This window comes from Salmo salar, chromosome 27 (genome assembly GCF_965601325.2).
Source record: "Salmo salar chromosome 27, fSalSal1, whole genome shotgun sequence".
Classification (NCBI taxonomy): Eukaryota; Metazoa; Chordata; class Actinopteri; order Salmoniformes; family Salmonidae; genus Salmo; species Salmo salar.
Window position 1 is genome coordinate 30,377,195 of NC_138317.1, and position 6,389 is coordinate 30,383,583.

A 6,389-nucleotide genomic window follows, 5' to 3' on the forward strand; every position below is an offset into this window, starting at 1 on the left:
TGAGTCAAACCAAACGTTTCATGCACCTGCTCAATTCATGTTGTTTGATGTTTGAATGATGTTCATATGAAATGAATGATGATGTTGTCACTATATGCCAATGAATTATGACTGTGTGTTGAGTCACATTGAAACGACCTTTAACTTTTTCAGGGTGATGCCGGAGCCCCAGGGCCTCAGGGTCGACCCGGTCCCCCAGGACAGCTTGTGAGTACATGACCTTTAACCTTTCACCTATATGACTCTTGGTTTATGTGGTTGTATAGAGTGTGTCTGTTAATAAGGTTTGTGTGTGTGAAAATGTAGCTACGGGGTTATGTTTTTTTGGTAGGGTTCTGCAGGAGCAGCGGGGCCCCCAGGACCGGCAGGCCCAGCAGGAGTGGTGAGAAGAAATATTATCATCATCAATATGTATTTTCTAATGTAGAAGGAACGGTTATCAAACCATTATCAAACCAGACGGTTATCAAACCATCTGCATCAAACCCTGGATTATCTGCATGATTAAATTCCGTGTTAGCGTTGTGTTATGTCAGAGTTATGTCTCAGGCAAGGTTAGTCATGACTCGTTCTCTGTTGTTTTTCTCTTCTCTCTCTCTCTCTCCCTCTTTCTCATTCTTTCCCTCTCTCTTTCTCTCTCCCTCATTCTCTCTTTCTCTCTCACTCATTCTCTCTTCCTCTTTCTTTCTCTTTCTCTCACTCATTCTCTCTCTCATCTCTCTCCCTCTCTTTCTCTCTCTCTCTCTTTCTCTCACTCTCTCTGTCTGTCTGTATCTCTCTCGCTCTCGCTCTCTATCTATCTTTCACTCTCTCTCTCACTCTCTAGGGTATAAAGGGGGAGAAAGGCCAGGCTGCAGACAGAGGGCTACCAGGGATGGTTGGCCCTGCTGGACCCCCCGGTCATCCAGGAATGATGGTCAGTACACACAATCCTATTGGTTTCAACAAGATACATATAGAAGATGATAGATATGCATTTCCTTGTTCCGTGTTGGTAGCATGGGGACGAGTTGAACCTTAATCACTGTTTTCTCTCCTTCTTCCTCGGTCTCTCAGGGAGAACCAGGCAGTGATGGAGCTGCGGGTAAAGACGTGAGTAACCCTTCTAATGTGGTGTTTGTCATGATGACAGAAACATGAATGTAGCTGTATTATATTTACAAACTTGTTCTCTCACTGATCATCTCCTGTTCTCAGGGATCACCTGGTCTGCCAGGAGACAATGGACAATGTGGTCAAAAGGTAAGCGTCACTGCTCTCCTGTGTGTGTGTGTGTGTGTGTGTGTGTGTGTGTGTGTGTGTGTGTGTGTGTGTGTGTGTGTGTGTGAGAGAGAGCGTGTGTGTGTGTTTGTCGGCAAAGACAAATTACCACCAGCAGCCACGCTATTAAACCACTGGTTACCTCAGATATGGCCTCCATAAAGGATTATGGGTAGTGTAGTCCAATGGCTGAGGGCTGTAGTGTTGGCAGGGTCGTGGTTGTGCACACACTCCGTTGGTTTTGGCTCATTCAGCAGACTCCCTAACCCAGACATGTATTATGCCCCAAATTGCATCCTATTCCCTATATAGTGCACTACTTTTGACCACAGAGCCCTGGGCCCCTTCATTTGACTGACCCCTTTTGGCATCATCCTCCATTTTCTACATTCACCTCAAATACCCTACTTTCCCTGGCAATACCTCATACTACATAGCCCTCTACACTAGATACAGTAGTTACCAATAGAGTTATTCTCTGTCCCCTGGATAATGCTATTAACTGCGGGCGCTACATGAGATGAGGCGATTTGTCATTGTGACAGGAAGGTATTGTCAGGGCTTTTAGCTGTAGTAGTACAAATTACAGAGGAGCTCTCCTCTCTTCTCCTTCTTCTCTCTCTTCTGTCATCGTTGGGGTCCAGTGTCCAGTGGTGATGTGTAAACATTAGCCCTTCATAAATGCCTGCTTTGTTCCACATCCATCACAGATGTCAGTCTGATGCTGTTTACAATATAGTGTGTAGGGTACTTACAGAGTGCATTTACTGACACAGGGAGGCTGTGGATGCCTCCCAAATGGCACCCTATTCCCTATGGGCCCTGGTCAAACTTAGTGCACAATATAGGGAATAGGGTGCCATTTGGGAGGAGGTAAGTGAGGAATACACTAAATACAGAGTAGGACTGTTACAATCTAAAGTAGACACTGTCCCCTTGTTGACTGGACTCTCCTTCAAGGGTCTGACAGGACTGTATAGGTTGAAACAGTTAGCAGTTGGATTGTTGAAGGAACATGGGTGTCAGTGTGCAGGAGTTTATTTATCTTTTCAACCTTCAATATTAAAATCTGTTGTCAGTGGTCCAACAGTGCTTCTCAGTGAATACCTCTCATCTCTTACCTCCCCCTCTCTCTCTCTCTCTCTCTCTCTCTCTCTCTCTCTCTCTCTCTCTCTCTCTCTCTCTCTCTCTCTCTCTCTCTCAGGGTGAAGCAGGTACCCCAGGTCAGAGAGGCGCACCAGGGGAGCGAGGTCGCCCGGGACCCCCTGGCGGAGGTGGGTACTCCTCCAAGGCTGATGCCCCAATGATGGGCCAAGTGGGACCCAGGGGAGAGAGGGGCACCCCAGGCTCACCAGGCACTTCAGGTTCCCCCGGACCTCCAGGAATACCAGGCAACGATGTGAGACCTTAGTTACTGTGATGAATTGCATTGATTATGAATTGATTACTTTTCATGTTCTTGTTTGTTCCACAATGTTTGGTCAACAGACTAAAACTCAAAAGACCCAACACGGTTTTTAGCTATGAGAAGAGATGATTCATGTATTATTTGTGCAGTAGTTAGGTTCTCTTTCATACTGTATATCCTTCTATATCTCTCCACAGCCTGTGGTCAACTATGACAACATCAAGGACTTCATTCGCCAGCAGGTCATCAAGATCTTTGATGGTGAGAACCTCCTCTTCTTTTATTTTGTATTTATCACCCAGACACGGCAAAGATCTGTCTGTCCTTCCTAACTGAGCTGCATGAGAGAATGGGAACTTGTTTATTGATTAGGTTTATCATCTATGATTGTACTGTATCTTTCCCCCTACAGAGAGGATGGCCTACTTCATGTCTCGTATACCGCAGCCACAAGAGGAGTCATCTCCCGGTCGTCCTGGACCCCCAGGGAAGGATGGTAACCCAGGCAGAGATGGGACTCCAGGAGCCCCAGGTCAGCCAGGACAGATGGGTAGAGAGGGCCGCCATGGACCCTTGGGACCACAGGGTGAGTCTAGACACGTTTCATTCATGCTTTTGATTATTTTGTCATAAGGCTTAAATACCATGGTCATGATAAAGTCATAGGAGACCATAAACAGTTATGACAAGTGATGTCAACTTAGCGTAATTGACTTGACATAAAGGTTAGTTACTCTCTCAAGTAATGTCCTCTGTCGTGTCTGCAGGTCCACGAGGTCTAAAGGGAGAGAAAGGTGACAAGGGTGTAGGGGAGATGGGTGACAGTGGACCCCCAGGAGCACCAGGTAACACCAACTTCAGCCTGTCGAAATAATAATTTACATTTAATAAGTTATATATTTAAATTGCAACTGCTCTTTATAATGATTCATTTGTATCAAGTGCTTCAATGATGCCCTCTGTCCCTTCATCAATTATCTTACTCTCAGGTGTTCCAGGCCCCCCAGGTTATGGTAAGATGGGCCCCAGTGGCCCTGTGGGTCAGCAGGGGATCCCTGGAGTCTCAGGAACCCCTGGACAGCCGGGTCAGAAGGGCAGGGAGGGCCGGTGTAACCCCTCTGACTGTATGAGCCAACCAATAGAGTGGAACCCTAAGGGCCCTCCCATCAAGGGCCCCTACTAGAGAGAAAGTATTGGAGAGGAGGAGAGAGATTGAGAGATAGAAGAAACCAACCCAAAGACCAGAAGGGACTAGAGAAAGGAGAGGAGGGGAGAAGAGAGAACAGATCAAACAGAAGACCAGAGCTACCGTCCGATCAACAGAAATCATCCCAGGAGAACAAATGAATACTGAAGCACCAATAGTTGGTGTGGAGGACACATCCCTAATTCATCAAAGGGTTTGCCAGTTAGCTGTCCTCACCGCCTGTGTAGAAAATATATATGTGTAGGACCTTCCTCTAACTGAAGCCTTAGTACCGGCTGAAGTGGCTTCAATAAAGGAGATATTTGGACGCTGTGCTCTCCTCTCTTTCATATATTTTCCCAACTTTAGCTGCCAGCTCTTTCTATATGTTAGACATGTTTATTTTGACAATAACAGCAAGAGCATATCCAGCCTGAAAAATGACCTGCAAATTCTTCCTCATCTTCACTATCATCCTCATCTTCATTCTGATTATAAAATGTGCCCATTGGGAGTATTAGGCAGCTACCTTGTGATATTCTGCTTCGATCTAGCTTCTGTCTAGCCATAGAAACAACATTAATAGAACTGACATGGCACTCCCATTTCAAATTCCCATTCTCATCGTTCTATCTCTTTGTACATTTCGTTTGATTTCTATGCTTGAATATACTCCCTCATCACTTGAATGATACCTGATGCTTTAACAGATCTGTACGCTATATCCTCAAATCATGGCCTTATTAGAAGTTCTCACCTTCTCTTCCCTGTTTGCGTGAGAAGAACATAATGTACACCTCCCAAGAGTGCCTGTTTTGTACATATTTCTATTTATATGTAATAGCTTTTTATACCTTTTGGATTTGGCGTCAATATGGCTAACCATGTTTTCGCTATGGTCAACTGTCAGGAATCCACTACGAGTGTGGATTTTATAAGCTTTCAAAGTGGAGTTATTTGTTCATAAAAAATTGGAGAGAATTGGATTTCTATATGATGGTATAATTATACTTTGGAAGATATTTTCATGCTTGCCTTTGTATAAAGTACATGACATCATTTTCAAAACTGCCTCAACTGGCAAAACAATTTAATTTCTAGTTCTGTAGCAATTTATCAACAAGTCTCTTACATCATCAAGCTTATTTTTGATAACAGAGCAACTGTAAAGGGATCTTTTCTCGTCCAGCACACCACTGGTTACTGTAACTGAAATAACAGATCAACTGTAAAGGGATCATTTGCTCGTCAGGCACACCACTGGTTACTGTAACTGAAATAGGGTTGTAAAAATTCCCAGGGTTTTCAGAAATCCTTGTTTGGAAGAGGGCGGGGATAAGCAGAATATTCAGAATCCTCCAACCAGGATTAATGGAAAACCTGGGGATTTTGGGCAAGTTACCGTCATTTTGCCATGCTTAACGGAAATAGATGCTTTATGACCTCTAAGAGAAACAGGCAGAATTTTCATAGGAGAGGCTGTTTAGCATCTTCACCCAAACCTTCGCTGACATCACTGTGCCAATCAGCTTCTCCTCGTATCCATTACTGAGTACAACTTGTATGTCTCCTGCCTTGTATGTTGTGTTATTTTCAATGTTTGCAGTTTTACCTGTCATCTATACACTACAGGCCAGGGTGTCAGTAACCACTAGCTGTGTAAGGGATTTGTCACCATGTTAAGATTCATATGGATGTTCTGAGTTGTTATTGGAAGGGCCATGAGGTTTTCCTGATATTTTGACCTGTCCATAGTAGTTCCTGGTCAGGAAAACCTACTGACCCTAGTTATACTGAACAAAGCACCCCCATAGTTCTCCCCTCTTCAGTCCTAGCTTTCATAAACATCTTGTTGAAACGGCACCACTGTTCTCCTGCTACTCTCAGTGTATCTGTTGTGTGTTTTATGTTGGCATCACTTTTTATAAAGAGATTTTTTTTTTTATGAAAACCTTTCAGAAAAAGATAATAAAATGTTTTAAGCAGACGTGGTCTGGTCAGGATGTTGTTGTTGATTAACACACTTTACACATCAAAGTATAAAATGTGACTCCGTTTTACCATACTTACCATCGATGTCTTTTATTGGAATGCCTTTTCTTTGTTCTCTGAGTGAAAGCACACTAGGTACAAAACGTTAACTAGCGCTCCAATTAAATGATGTAGCTTTTCAAGTAAGCAGAGTGCTAGAGCGGCTTTTGTATGAACTCCAAGCCACCTGTAAGACTCATACTACTATGTGAATGAGTCCGAGTGGAGAACTTTTCAGGTAAGCCCTTCACAGAAGCTTAACTTCTGCAGCTTTGAGAGCATGACGTTGTATTACACACAGAAGGATAGGGCAGGATAAACTGCAGAGGATTCAGCAGAAATACAACTAAAGAAAGCCAGAAACTGAACTGGGTGTTTGGGGACACTCTAAATGGTATAGGCTTTATACCCAGAATACTTCGCCCTACAATAGTGAATGTCATTATCCTGTAGTCTAGGCAGTAAACTACATGCAGTTATGCAGCACTTAAATCTCACCTTTTC